A 16,573-nucleotide genomic window follows, 5' to 3' on the forward strand; every position below is an offset into this window, starting at 1 on the left:
AAAGTCTTACAAAAAGGCAAGAAATTCTTCCCTACGAATGATATTAATAATTTTGATCTTTACATAGACTTTCAAAAGTTCATACGAAAATTATCCATAAAGAGATTTTTCGGTGTATCAGATGAAGATCCAAATACAGAAAATACAATTGATCCATTTAATAGGGGCTGCTTCGTTGAGACGTTCCAGAAAAGTGTTTTGGAAGATCTTAACAAGGTCAAAATGCTGCCACCTAATCGCCTGAATAACTTAACCAAAAGCGAGCGGGAATCACTTATGTCCTTACAGAAAAATAGGGACATTGATTAAACCCGGACAAAGGGGGCAGCATTGCGATCATGAAACTCACCGCATATATAAGAGGAGGGTATGCAACAATTGAATAATGGGGTCACTAATTCAAAATTAAAGGGAGACCTATCTAACAACAGTTTCAAATTATATAAGGAACTCCTAGAAAGACTCTGCGAGGTAGGCACCTATAATAAAAGTGATAAAGATTTTCTCAATGAAATTTACTCTGTCCCAGTTCTGTACCTTTTACCAAAGATGCATAAAAATATTGATAAACCTCCAGGCAGGCCAATTGTGGCAGCCACAAATTCTATTACGGCCAATCCCTCGGCTTAAATTGACCACCATTGGTTATTACAGAAAGATTGCATCTCTTAAGATGCCTTAAATCGATTATCAGAGGTACAGTGGGACAAGGATTATTATCTCATAACAGCAGACTTATCATCCCTCTATTCGTTATCTCACATCGGTTAGGGATAGAAGCCATAAAAAAACCTACAAAGAACAGAAATGAACAAAGGGATGCAGAGGTTTATTGTGGAAGGTAGAACTCATTTTAGAAAACAATTATTTCAACTTTGATGGGCAATATTACAAGCAGAGAGTCGGTACCACCATGGGAACCAGATTTGCGCTCAGCTATGCTAATCTATTCATGTCCAGGTGGGAGGATTCACACATATGGGCAGGGCATGGCTGGGGCACAAATCTGGTGCACTGGTGGCAGTATATCGACAATGTTATTTTTATATGGAGAGGAAGTACAAAAGATCTTGAAGACTTCTGTATCCATTTGAATAACAATCAAATGAATATTGTCCTAATTTTTGATATTACTCAAAAATTTGTACAGTTCCTGGACTTGCACATTGAAGTCAAGGATGGACATATAGAAACCTGTACTTTTAATAAACCTAATGACTGTAATACTTATATTAATAGGACTAGCAATCATTTACCAGTATGGTTGGATAATGTTCCTAACGGACAATTTACTCATCTTAGACGAAACAGCTCTACCAAAGAAAAGTATGAAGAACAGGCAAAATAAATGGTGGAGAAGTTTTCAATAAAAAGGATATGAAGTTTTTCTCTTAAAATAAAGGCCTTTAAATTTTGAAAAATTTTCATTCTCCCTAGGGAGGTACGTTGGCCTGGTCCAGCAGACCGCACTAACAATAGCAATGTTTACCAATGCTTAGTAATTTTACACTCTGTGTAATGCAATGAATGATGTAGTACCTAAACCAATGATTTTCAACCTTTTGACCTTGCGGCACACTATATAAGATTTTAAAATTGCCAAGGCACACCATGAGATCCCCACAGGGCAAAACACATTGGTTCCTTCATGAAAAACAAAACAAACCTACAGTATTGGCCCCCATATACAGGTAACAAAAATAAAATACATTGGCCCTTTACATAAAAAGAAGAGACCAGTAAATAACAATTGAACTGGTGGTGGCTGTAAACTGGTTTGGGCATCTCTAGATCTGGGGGCACACTTGAGAACAGCTCAAGGCACACCAGTGTGCCACGGCACAGTGGTTGAAAAACACTGACCTAAACATACATACATATATATTTACCAATTGATTTCCCAATTCCTGGACTCGATCCTACAGCCATTAGTCATGAAACACCCTCTTTTCATTAAGGACACCACCAGCTTCTTGTTGAAAATCCAGGAGGTGGGACCAGTACCACCAGATACCATCATGTGCACCATCGACATAACCAGTCATTACACGAGTATCCCCCAAGATAAAGGCATCCAAGTCATGCACGATTTCCTGTCCAAGCAATCCACCATGGACATTGACATTGAGTTCTTCCTACGCCTACTCCATCTAACTTTAAAACGCAACTACTTCCTATTCGACAGCGAATTCTTCTTACAACTGAATGGCTGTTCTATGGGGAGCAATGTATCGCCCTCATTTGCAAACATCTACATGTTTTACGAGGAAGAAGAGATGTTTTTCAGTGACCCCAATATAAAGAAGCACATCTTGATGTACTCTAGGTTTAGCGATGACCTCTTCCTCAGGTGGACAGGGGGAGAAGAGAGTCTACTGGAAACACTCGAGAAGGCGAACTCAAGGAACTCCCCAATTAAAATCACGTACCAACATTCAAAAAGTACCATCAATTACCTGGATGTCCAAGTAACATTGAGAGAGGGCCTTATCCACATGGCCATATATTCAAAACCCACCGACAGGAACACCCTGTTACGGTCAAACAGCCACCACCCTAGAGCCTTAAATCAGGGGCCTGCCAAGATCGCAGCTAATCAGAGCGACATGTTTCACCAGCAATGCGACACAAGTACCCAATGCACTGGACAACGTGGTGTCCAAATTCGTAGCCAGAGGCTATGACAAAAGGGAACTCATCAAACAAAAATGGGATGTTCTATCCATTCCCAGGGCCCAATTGCTACAACCGCATCTAAAGGAAAAAAAGATCAGTGATACCTTGGGTATCAAAATACAACACCGTAAGCCCTGTGATACCCCGAGCATCCAGAGCTCTGTGGCCTGTCATTTCAACTGACAAAAAACTCCCTTGCTTCAAATATTCCAAACCCATGGTGTGCTACAACAGGGGAAAGAACCTGAAAGACTTTCTTGTACATACGGACATCTCCAATTACAGAAAGGAAACACTGTGCTAGATCCATTATGGCAGTTAAGTTCTCTATTTGCCCAGTATATACGTCTTTAATCACCAGTATCACTACAAATGTTTTAGCTGCAAGTTTACGGACAGCTCCTATATGCATATGTTGTTATGCTCTTATAACTAATTCCTGTATATGTTTATGTTTCACCAGGGAACCCCGCACTGCAGCGTGGCGCACAGGCACCATATATATCAATACCCAGCTCCTGACTATATTGACAGCGTCTGCCGGGGGAGCCGTCACCTAGCAACAGGCCCGGCCAATGATCACACACAGCTACCAACCGGATGTGACGGCAGATGCCAGCCGCACATCCTGGAAGTGATGCCTCACGCCCGCCGCAGCTACGGGAGTCCCTGCCTCACCGCACACATATATAAGGTATGTCATTTGCTGTTATACACTGTACACCTTGACAAAGTGGTTTGCTAACCCCGAAACGTTGGGACACTAAAGTTTGATTTTTTCCAAGACCGCCGGAGTGCCTCTGTTTGTTCTCTGACTTACTATACCAGTTGCGTGAGAGGGCACCGGGGCAGCTGAACCCCTGTAGAGGAGTGCCAGGCTGATATATATATATATATATATATATATAGGCTTGCAATGCCCGGCACTCAATGTAGAGAAAAGCAGCTTGGAAAGGTGCACTGTCTCCCTTCAGGGATAGGTACGGATACTGTCTGGGTTGGTGCGGCCAATGGTGGGGATATGGTGCAATGGTGCGGCCACCATTAGCCGCACCAACCCAGACTTTTGCCGACGTTGGACAGCTGTTCTCAACAAATGTTCCTATGATTTGATCCTTCTAGTTATAGAGGAATCGAAACGAGAACTAAGCATTGTTAAAGAAAAGATCTCGGCATTTGAAACTGCCAATCTTAATACCATTAAATTGGATAAATCACAAGACTGGTTATCCAATCTGAACTCCCAAATCGACCAATATCGTAAAGAGCTGATAGCTTTCAAGAAATCCAAGTGTGACACCGTGAACAGGGACTACGAGGAGTACAAGGTCTATAGTTGGGCATACAGTCGGGGACAGACCTCTGATTCCCGCCGCAATTACCGCCGCAGATTCCAAAGAGACTCTGACAGATCTAGTGATCAACCTTCGTCCAGTGACGCAGAATGTGTCAAACCGCCAAGAGGCAGAGGCCGCAACAACCAGCGGCCCCCTCTAGGAGTTTTAACCCGAGCACGAAGAGGACCAACAGACGTCCTAGAGTCCGGAGAGGCGGACAATGGGCGAGGCTCACGAAAAAAGAACACCGGCAGGAGGACATAATCTACAACCTCTCCTCCAGAACACTCACTGCATGCGAACACAGTGTCCTTAATAAAGGTTTGACTTTTGTCCCTACTACAACCCCTGACGTATTTGATGACAAAGTAGACTTGTTTAAATTTGGCAGACGCCTCAGATTGCGTGAGTTCTTCACTGACAGTCCATCAACCCCAGCTCCTCCGCAGAAGGTTCATAAAAAGTCTGTATTTGACCCCTACTCGAACAACCCTGCTATCAAGAGTTTCACCGATTATGTTGATAACATCATTTCTAAACCTGATGATCCCAAAGTTAACACTCTTTACAACCTATCGCTTGATGAAAAGATTGCGCTCAAAAACTTGAGTTCATACACTGATATTGTTATCAGAACAGCCGACAAAGGCGGTGGACTAGTAGTCCAAAATACATCTGACTATAAGACTGAGATACTACGACAGTTGGCTGATGAACAAATTTACAGAAAACTCGATGGAGACCCCACAAACACCTTTAAGAAAGAGTTGGATGCATTACTCCAACAAGGAGTTTCTTCAGGCATCATTCCAGAATCAGTTCGCTCTGCTCTTACCACAGACTTCCCTAAAACACAGCTTCTTTACACAATCCCTAAAATTCATAAAGATGCCAGATGCCCCCCTGGTCGGCCGATTATTTCTGCCAGAGACTCTATATTTTACCCGGTGGCACAGTTCCTCGATATGTTCCTTCAGCCTGTTGTGCAACATCAAACCACGTATCTGAAAGACACTAATACCTTCCTGAGGAAATTGGTCGACATTGCAACGCTTCCAGCCAACAGTCTCCTATGCACGATAGACGTTGTCTCACTGTATACCTCTATTCCGCACCAAAGAGGTATCCAAGCTGTGAAAAGAGCGGTACTGTCTAGTAACCTGTACAATGGTCCTGATGCTCTGTTCTTCATTGAACTGCTTGATCTTGCCTTATCTCGTAACTATTTTCTATTTGACAATCAATTTTTCTTACAGTGCTCGGGGGTGGCTATGGGTTCTTGCGTGGCTCCTAGTTTAGCCAATATATTTATGCATGAAGTGGAAAATGACATTTTTTTCAGTAACCCTGAGATATCGTCTGTGATCCATGTATTTTATCGTTACATCGACGATATTTTCCTAATTTGGTTAGACAGTGCTGAAAAATTTCATTCATTTATGTGCCGGGCTAATGAAAGTGATCAATCAATTAAATTCACCTATAATTGCAGCCCTGTCACTACTAATTTCCTAGATGTATGTGTTAATATTGCCCATGATAATTCCATCATCACCACCGTTTACAAGAAACCTACTGACCGCAACACGGTGTTGCATGGGTCCAGCCACCATCCCCCATCTCTGAAATGGGGTCTCCCGTATTCTCAGTTTTTAAGGGCACTTAGGATTAGTAGCAGTAAAGAAGCCGCTGAACTCGAAATTGATATCATGATCATCAATTTCCTCAAAAGAGGATACCCCCATAAATTATTACAAAATACCAAATCCAAAGTCCTTAAACTAGACAGAAATGTAGTCCTTAACTCCGCCACGGACAAAAAATTAGACAACAAAGTAGTGTGGACCCAAAAGTTCACTACTAAAAGCCACTCCATTGTTAAATCGGCCAGAAAAGTATGGCCAATTATTGCTTCCAATAAAACCCTGCCCAGTTTAAAAGACAGTCAATTTCTGCCATCATTCAGGAGGGGTAAAAACCTCAAAGACTATGTTGTCCACAACGACATTAGTGACTTCGACCCCAGCCCTCAAACGCACTTCCTTAGCAGGAAGAATGGTAACTACAAATGTCTTGGGTGCATTACGTGCGCTAACCTCGAAACTGGTGACAATTTTTTCCACCCTCGGACAGGTGAAAAATTTAAAATCAGGCACCCCTTAACATGTAGTAGTAGGTACGTTGTCTACTACATAAGATGCCCGTGTGGCTTATTCTATGTAGGCAAGACTGCCACACAATTCAAAGAACGCATTGCCAACCATAGGTCCGCAATCAGGGCGGCCTTGGATGGCAAGGGTTCTGAACAGCCGGTTGCACGACACTTCAGAGAATCCAAACACACCCTGCCATCCATCCGTTATAAAATGATCGATTGCGTACCTCCCAACAAAAGAGGGGGTGATAGAAACAAGATGCTGTTGAAATGTGAGGCGAAGTGGATACACCGGCTACAGACGGTGCACCCTCACGGTTTGAATGAACAACTCTCATTCACCTGCTTTTTGTAAAAATGCCGACATATCCGCATGTCGACCCATTGCATTCACTCCACCGCTGTTAATTCTGTTAACATGTTCTTTCCCTTATCCTTTACCACTATGCCAGTGGTGTGTCCACTAGTAGTGACATTACGACTTCAAGTCAACAGTTTTGACTACATGCGCTGATCTCAGCACCCGCTCTCCAGTTTTTATCCCATTGAGCGATACATAAGTTATACTTTAACCTCATCATTTGTGGTGTGTAGCAGTAATTTAATTGCTTGTTCTTGATTAAGTAATTTATCCGATGCACAGCATTATTAAGTGGATTAGCGCTGTATGTTTTAATTTTCATTATCACTAATTTTTTGCACTGTTTTCTTTTTAGGTGTTTATATGATTATTTTTCTCTGGCATTCTCCCCTGGATTCACGCCCCCCTCTCTCCTGTCTGACGGGCCAGACAAGCGCATCGGCGCCTGTATGACGTCATGGGAACCCCGTGGGGCGCACACGCTGGGAGCTGCTGAGTGCATTGGTGTCTGTATCTGTGATCACTGCTATAAATGTAAGTCTCATGTCTTCTTTTGCTTTATGTCTTGATAAAGAGTCTAAGTACTCGAAACGTTGACAGTACCTACCGTTGTAGCGTCATTCATTGATTTTGAACCAGTTGATATTGAGAGAGTGCCTGTGCACACTGTATCCGTATGTATATATATATATATATATATATATATATAGACAATGAAGTAGAACGTCACTCCGGGGCTTGTAGATAACAAAAGTTTTAATTACGTTTCTCTGTACGGGCACCCGGGCAAGTTAACATCGCCACCTTTCCTGTTGGCATGAGTGCCGGGCTACACAACTGCTGCTATATATATATATATATATATATATATATATATATATATATATATATATATATATATATATATATATTTTTTTTTTACACACATCTATTTTCATTTTCCCTCATCCCTATCCCTCCCCTACCTTTCTGCCTGTCTCATAGGATGTATAGGAATCTTTATATAGATTTAGAAATATTATGTTACAGATATACTGTAATCGATAGGATACTACAAATTACATACATGAAAACCTTGATCTACAGTAAATCTTAAATGATTAATTAGATTATATTCAGACTGAGTTATATTGGATTTATTATATTTACCCTGTCTATAAGGACATGTAGTATGAAACATTAATACTTTTGTTAGACAAAATACTATTATGTAAATTATGTAATGCGCTTGTAACACTTGATCCTTATTATATGCATGCATAAATAAGTGTAAATCTGTAACTTTCGTAAATTTCATTTCAGAAAATTTAATAAAAAATCATTTCTAAAAAAAAAAAAAAAATGAAGTTAACAAATTACAAAATATCACGGAAGAGGTGGGTGATATAGATACAGTAGAAATAATCTTTTGGTGGAGAATAAGAAAGGAATAAATAAGAAAAAGAATTACACCATTTCTTTCAACACTGGTTATCATAAGAGACAAAAGCAAATAGAAGGAGTTTAAGAAATATTGGATTATTATTTTAAAAGATGAAATAAAAAAAAAAAAAAAGTATTACCACCGAAACCCACTTTTATATACAGGAGAGCACCTACCATTAAGGATCAATACGTATCCAGTGCTCTACATATGGACAGGAAACTGTTATTAAGGGTTCGGTGCAGAGACTGTAGAATGTGTAAATCATGTAAAAGTTCAGTTACCAAATATGTAGAATTTAATAATTTAATATCAATGGAACTACCATAAAAATGTATGATTTTATCACGTGTCACACCAATTATGTCATATATGCCATAATATGTGCCTGTGACCTTGCATATATAGGTAGAACCAAATGCCCCGTAAAAACTAGATGGGCAGAACATATAAGGCATATTTTAAATGGAAATCCTAACCATCCCTTTTCCCAACATTTTAAAGAAAAACATCAAAGCAGAAAGTATCAAAATGTTTTGTGCTATTGCATTGGTTAAGGAGAAAGAAGGACAAGGACATACATTTAGCTAAAAGAGAAATTAGATACATTTATGATCTTAAAACTATCCACCCTTCTTTGGAAGAAACAGACTATCTGGACTCGTTTGTTAGTGCATGAGAGACTATATTTATTTGAAATTTGAATTGAATTCAGTGGTCCGATGACCAATCCATAGTCTTTTTTGCAGCTGGTTGAATTACAGCGCCAGTGGTAGGATATATTTTTCCAATCCCCCTGTACAGGGTAATTGTGGCGTGATGCCATTAAGTCCACCTCGGGTCTGCCCCAATGGTCTACCAACATCTGGAACGCCTCGAAGGCCCATTCGCCTGCATCCAGAGTCTGACAACTCCAATTCCCAATTGAGGACCCTCGGGATAAAGATTGCAGAGAGAGCCGGGATCTTCCCACCGTCGTAGCATTGTCTGACTGGACTTGCACACTGTGATCTCAGTTCGAGGACATTGATCGACAGCTGGGATTCTTGTGCATTCTGCAATCCCTGGAAAGATATTTGGCACGTCACCGCTCCCCAACCACAGAGACTGGCATCCATGGTGAGGAGAGTCCACCGTTGGATCCAAAACGGTCTCCCATCCGTGAGGTTCTGGTCCAGAAACCACCAAAACAGGGAGAACTGTACCGCCGGTGATAAGACAATTTGGTGGGACCAAATATTGGTATTACACCCTGACCACTTAATGAGGATCTCTTATTGTAGAGGGCATGAATGGAACTGAGCATACTCAGACATGTTGAAGGCCGATACCATCGAGCCCAAGACCCTCATGCAGGCATGGATTGACACTCGCCTGAGGGACAGGAGACACCGGACATGGGACTGAAAAGTCCTATGGCGTACCTCTTGTAAGTAGGTACGCTGATGAACAGTATCCAACCGTTCCCTAGATGGATCATGGACTGAGCTGGAATCATAGAAGTCTTGGACAATTGATGATCCAGCCGTGACATTCTAGGACCTCCACCATCTTTGCCAAGTGGGCCCTGAGAACCACTGGCGACTGTGCAAGGATCAGTCTAGATACGGAAGTATCCGGATACCCTGATTGCGAAGTCTGCTGCCCATCACCGCCATGACCTTCATAAACACCTGGGGTGAAATGTAATAGAATGAAGGATTCAGAAAGCGAGAGATTTGGTGAGAAATCTCCAGTTTTTTTAAAGCAAAAATCATTTACATTGCAAACCAGTTTGATTATAAAGTGTAAAAAATTGCTGCTCTCCACTGCACCCCAGGGGTGAAATTTAATAGGATGATATTCTCACTTTCTGAAAATATCATCCTATTAAACTTCACCCCTGGGGTGCAGTGGAGAGGCTGGAAGGCAGAGTCTGAAATGAAAAAAAAGATGGAAATCCAGTGCAAACCACAGAAATGGTCGATGTTCTTGTCTGATGGGAATATGCAGGCATGCGTCCTGGATGTCCAGGAACGTCATGTAGTCACCTGGTTATAAAGGCCATGCAAAGTTTCCATTCTGAACTTTGGGACTCTGATGAATTTGTTAAACCATTTTAAAATAGAGGATGGGGCAGAATGTCCTATTGGGCTTCCGGACCAAGAAGAGGCTGGCATAAAAACCTGTGCCTCGCTGAGGCGCTGGTACCGGAGCTTTGATCCAGTCGGGGAACCGGCATGTACACAGGGCAGCCCCACTTACCGGTGCTACTGCCCACACACACACACACAGAAATCTCCCTTGTGGTCCAGCGGGGTGGATGGTGGACAAGTCCAGCCGCTTGCTAGTTCAGCCCAGCAGCGTGTCCCCCCCTCCTTGCTGGGCTGCTACAGCCGCTAGGATCGCATGCGGAGAGTGCGCTACCTGCATCTGAAGTCCCGGTGCCAGGTTGCAGCTGTGGGCCTCCAACCATGCACCTGTGAGTGGTTTGCGGCTGCCGTGCTCGGGTGATGGGAGCGGCAGCACAGGTGTCTGGAAGATCCCCAGCACTGCTGCCCAGTCACTGACTCTGTGTCAGTGTAAATAAATAAATAAATAAAAGTTTAAGTAAGAAGTAAGGCTGCTTAATGCAGTCCGTCTGTGGTGAATAAGAAAAAAAAAAAAGGGATTGGTGGTGGAGCGCTTACCTAAAAAAAATACAAATGATCAATTGGGTATCACAAAGTATAAATTTAATAAAAATTTCAAAATAGCATCTAAAAAAAAATTATTAAATAAGTAATAAAATATTCTCCTAATTTTGAGAACAAGTAAGCAATGTATGCACAGGTATAATGGTGATCAAGGACAGTGGAAGGTTATACTTAGTTGTTAGTCCCGCTTGTTCCTATTAATGCTCCCTCTTGATGATCAAACTTGGTCCCCCATTTGGGCTCCATGTATAAAACTGGACACATCCTCTTTGGGCTCCTGTCCTCTGCACTCTCGCCGGAACCTCTCCCTCACCTTACCGCACACTTATTGCCCTCCTGAAGCGGGCGGGTGGTCACTGCGGAGCAGAGGAGTGCTACGTGCATTCCTGCAGGTTGTGGCCTACCTGCCTCCAGGAAGCCGGGGCCTCGATTTAAGTTGCTGCCTGCCGGAGTGCCATTCGGCGCCTCCCGGAGGACAGATCCCAGTCCGGCGCTCACCCTCTCTGGTGACCAGACAGCACAGCCAACCCCGGAGCAGGTGTACACCGGGACCCCTCCGACTTGGGGCAGCTGGAACCCCGCGGCCGGGAGACACCCGCAATTGGTGGCCGCCATCTTGGGAACCGCACACCGCAGCCGGCTGCAGGTGTGCGGTTTATAAGCACCTCTTTAAGCACACCTGAAGAAGGGACTGTGCCCACCTCTCCCCTCTTTGTGGTGAATACTTAGAAAGGGTGCAGAAGCCCAAAACCATTTGGCCAGCCATAGTGAATGCCTCTCTCCCTCACAATGGGCTGCAGTTTCAGCTCTCACTGAGACACCTGCTGCTGCAAGCTATACAATCACAGGCTTTACTTTCCTGCCTCTCATACAAGACAAAGGCAAATACCACTGCTAAATCATCTCAAGTCAAAGCTTTCCGCTCTCTCTTTGGAACCCCAGTTTCAGGGCAGTATTCAATGAGAAAAAATTGCCATGTTGGATGGAGACTTTTGCTCTCAACAAGCGAGCAACCCTATTCAACGTGCACTTCTCGCCATCTTTCTGAGTGATTTTCGCCGTGTCTCTCCGTGTAGCAATTCTCCATCTTTTCATGGAGAAGTGGAATGTGAACTTTTTAAATAAAAGGTTTTTTATTTTAATTTTGGTGTCAAAAAATCTGGAATTTTATGCTGTGAAAGGGCATGCTATTTTTATTCATGTGCTTATAGCACATGAATATATATTTTAATTTAAAAAAAATATATATATATATATATCTCCAATGTTGCCCGGCACTCCACAATCATAAACGGGTATAGTACCTGGTGCCTTCCTCACGGGACCGTGATGTCCCAATACAGCGTAGGATAGATCAGGCGGCACTCAAGGATTTCGATGCAAAAAACAGGTGTTTATTCCTCCGACATGTTTCGGGCTATTGCCCGTCCTCAGGGATCAACATCACACATAAAGTGAACATAATATATACCACACTCCACAAAAAAGCACGCCCCCCCTCCTGGTGCAACTTCCTGTAATCAGGTACTCACCTGCGGTCATCTGGCCAGGCTCTTTCCCGCCGCCGCTTCCACGCCATGTTACTGCAGGAGACGCCGAGTGCAGGGACACCTTCACTTCCGGCTTCCCCCTCTGACGTACCACCTGCGTTTCACACAGCGGTCTCGACTTCCGGGTTCCAAGCCTCGCTTTCAATGCCGCTGGGAGCATCATAAACTAATTTAAAATCTGAAAAACATCAATTATAAATATAAGTACAAAACAATACATATGCAGTGATAAGAGGTTTGATACAAACCATTTAAGAGGTCAGTGAGACCAAAATATAGTGAAAAATAGTAAATAAAAAATACATAAAAAATACATGTAAAATACATACAGGATTAAAAACAGTACAGGGGTTGATTGTTGGTATAGTGCATAAAATCACAATCGATGATTATATTCATAATAAATCCCCTTATGTGAATTACAACCAAATAGAGGAATGAACCTTAAATGTTTTTAATATTTTTAATATTATATACTTATGCCCAGAGGTTATGTCTGCCATCAAAGTGTTAGCGACAGACTCTATCCCCTGTTTGCTCAATTAAGATATTACATGAAATTTTGCAGACCATGCTGCTCATTCAATCCTCTAGGTGCTATTGTATCAAGCCTGAAAATCCACCTAGCCTCTGCCTGTAACAGCTGCCTACCCCTGTTTCCTCCCCTAATATTTGGGGGGATATGGTCCACGATTTTGGATCTAATACTGGCAACACTGTGCTTACTCAAGACACAGTGTCTTGCCACCGGTTGATCGCTGTTGCCTGAACTAAGCGCCTGTCTAATGGCATGGCGATGGTTTGCCATACGTTCTTTAAATTGGCATTCTGTCTTGCCCACGTAGTATAGCCCACATGGACAAGACAGAACGTATACAACAAATCTAGTGGAACAGGTGACTGAGTGTTTAATGGGCAGTTTTTGACCTGTGTGTGGGTGATTAATGGTAGGCCCTACCAGCATTGAGCTACATGTAGTGCACCCTACACATTTGAAGCATCCCTTAGGTCTAGTTAGAAAATGGGCCGGGGTTGCTAATTTATCCATATCTGTCACGTCTATTTTCACTAGAAGGTCAGCCAGGTTTCTGCCTCTTTTATAGGCAGGCATAATGCTCTTGCCCTGTAGGCTTTTAAGATCTTTATCTGTGGCTATCATGGGCCATAGCTTTTTGACATGTTGGGTAATTTCTTTGCTGCCATCCGCATGCTGCGTTACCCAAGGGATGCGTGTCTCTATGGTTCTATCCTTTCTTTCATTTTTAGAAGCAGCCGATAATACATCATTTCTAGGCATATTCAGCACTTTTTGTTTAATTTTGACCAATTCCTCTCTACTATATCCCCTTTGTTCAAATTTAACCTGCATCTCGTCCAGATCAATTTTTACCTGGTCTTCTTCGCTAGTGATCCTCCTAACCCTCAGCATTTGGGAGTAGGGAAGACCATAACGCAATGATCTGGGATGGCAGCTTTCCTGCCTCAAAATGGTATTGCGGTCAGTTTCTTTTACAAACAAGGACGTGTTAATTCTACCATTCTTTATGCTGATTTTAACATCCAAATAATTAATGACCTCTCTGCTCATGTTGTAAGTGAGCTTAGCTGGACACTCACTTTTATTGTGGTCCTCTAGTATAGTCACCAATTCCTCCTCACTGCCCAACCAAAGGATGAGTAGGTCGTCTATGTAGCGAAGGTATAACAATACCTTCCCTACATATGACGTCTGGTAGATGAGTGTTTGGTCTATAGTGTCCATGTATGTGTTGGCATACGATGGGGCCACATTGGACCCCATCGCTACACCTTGCCGCTGTCTGTACATTTGTCCATTAAAGTAGAAAAAATTCCTATTCAAGACCAACTCCAGGAGATCCAAAAAGAAACTTCGATCTGGACCCTGGTATGCTGGGCTCGATCCAATGAGCTCTTTAACAGCCTGCATCCCGTCTCTGTGCGGGATGCAGGTATATAACCCGACTACATCAACACTACACATGATGACATTTGCTGGTAAGTCCCCCAAATTCTCGAGTTTCTCCAACAACATATTAGTGTCCTTAAGGTAAGAGCGGGTTAATTGTACACATGGATTAAGGAGTGCATCAAGGTAAGTAGATATTGGTTGGTAGAGGGACCCCCTGGCAGATATAATAGGTCTGCCAGGGGGCCTCTCCACCCTTTTATGCACTTTTGGCAGCGTATAGAACATGGGAATAATAGGAAAGTCAGTGATCAATGCCGTGCCCAACTCTTTAGAAATGACCATATTGGTGACTGCAGACTGCACCAAATTATCTAACTCATGTTTATACAGTCCTGTCGGATCTGATTGCAGTGGCTCATATACGACAGTGTCCATCAGCTGCCGCTGGCACTCCTGCAAATAATCAGGCAAGTCCTGCACTACCACGGAACCCCCTTTGTCTGCTTTTCGGATGATAATATCCTTTCTATTTTGTAAATTTAGCAGAGCACTCTTTTCCGCTTTAGATAAATTAGCAATAAATCTAGGGTCCAATTTATGGTTATCCCCAGCTGTTTCCATCATGCGGGAAAAGGTTTTAATGGACGGGTTGTTCACCTGTGGATCAAATTTTGATTTGGGCTGTAACTTACGTAGCTGGATGGGAATGTCCTCACTCCTTGGTTGGTTGGAAGGTTTGTCATGGAAATGTTCCTTGAGCCGCAAGGCTCTACCAAACTTGTAACAGTCCACCCTCCACTCAAATTTATTGGGGAGATGGCTTGGGATGAAGGTGAGTCCTTTTGACAAAATAGATGTTTCATGTTCACTAAGTGGCGTCTTGGAGAGGTTGAATACAAGATCTTTTATAGGCGGCTGCCTTTGCGGCCGGTTTTGCCTCTTGGTCTGCCCACCGCGCCGCGTCCGCCTCCTTCTCCTGCTGCCGGCTTCAGACCCGTTCGGGTCGTTATGCCTAAAGGGAGAGCTTTCTTTGATGTAGATGGTGTCTGTTGATCAGTATCGCTTGCTGAAGTGCTGGTGCCCTCATAATCTGTGAGATGCTGTTGCTTGCGTCGACGTGGGCGATTATAGGATTGCGTCGACGTCTGGGGGCCCGCTGTACTGAGCCACTGGTATACCCGGTTCATCTCATAATCAGTTTGCACTTTCTTGCGTTTTTCTCTTTTAAATTTTGCCAGATCTTTCTGATACTGTTCAATCTGATTTTTCAGTTTCAGATTCCAATCTGTGCCTGTATCGCTATTAAGTGTCGGCACTTGTGTAGACTCAAACACCTCCAATTTTTTGCGGACTGCCATTAATTCCTTTGTTGACTCATCAACCACCAATAACAGTAAGTCCATAGAGCACTTATTTAAAATGCTCACCCATCTTTTACAGAAAGCGATGTTTTGCCTCCCAATGGTGGGTACATTGCGTATTCGAAACCCACGGGGAATCTGTTTTTCTTTGAAATAGTCAGCTAGAGTAGACGCATGCATTTGGTAATCTATCTCTCTTTTTTTGAGAAGATACCAGTCTTTATAGATGTCATCATTTTCTGGTGTCGGCATCACCACCTGGGTAGCCGCAGCTTGAATAATCAGGTCAGCATCACTGTCTGAGTAGCTATATCTATCACCAGTGTCAATCTGGGAAAAGCTTACCCCAGGAATGGGCTGCTCCATAGTGCTGTGGCCGATAGTTCTCACTGGTCGACACAGTAGGGCTGTTGACACACTTGAATACTGTGTTCCACCTCAGTGGAGTAGTGTCTCCCTTGTAGAGGATAGCAGGTAAATATCGGTGAGGTGCCTTGGCTGGGTCAAATGGCCAGGATGCACATAGCCACTGTATCCGTATATATCTCCAATGTTGCCCGGCACTCCACAATCATAAACGGGTATAGTACCTGGTGCCTTCCTCACGGGACCGTGATGTCCCAATACAGCGTAGGATAGATCAGGCGGCACTCAAGGATTTCGATGCAAAAAACAGGTGTTTATTCCTCCGACATGTTTCGGGCTATTGCCCGTCCTCAGGGATCAACATCACACATAAAGTGAACATAATATATACCACACTCAGTGTGGTATATATTATGTTCACTTTATGTGTGATGTTGATCCCTGAGGACGGGCAATAGCCTCGAAACATGTCGGAGGAATAAACACCTGTTTTTTGCATCGAAATCCTTGAGTGCCGCCTGATCTATCCTACGCTGTATTGGGACATCACGGTCCCGTGAGGAAGGCACCAGGTACTATACCCGTTTATGATTGTGGAGTGCCGGGCAACATTGGAGATATATACGGATACAGTGGCTATGTGCATCCTGGCCATTTGACCCAGCCAAGGCACCTCACCGATATTTACCTGCTATCCTCTACAAGGGAGACACTACTCCACTGAGGTGGAACACAGTAT

General features: G+C 43.1%; 1 protein-coding gene across 3 annotated transcripts in view; it reads right to left on the reverse strand.

Moving 5' to 3' along the window:
• The window catches only part of VAC14 (VAC14 component of PIKFYVE complex), a 119,134-nt gene that overhangs the window by 78,921 nt on the left and 23,640 nt on the right, over nucleotides 1–16,573 (reverse strand). The window lies entirely within an intron of this gene.

This window comes from Crinia signifera, chromosome 11, assembly GCF_055691185.1.
Source record: "Crinia signifera chromosome 11, ASM5569118v1, whole genome shotgun sequence".
NCBI classification, from domain to species: domain Eukaryota; kingdom Metazoa; phylum Chordata; class Amphibia; order Anura; family Myobatrachidae; genus Crinia; species Crinia signifera.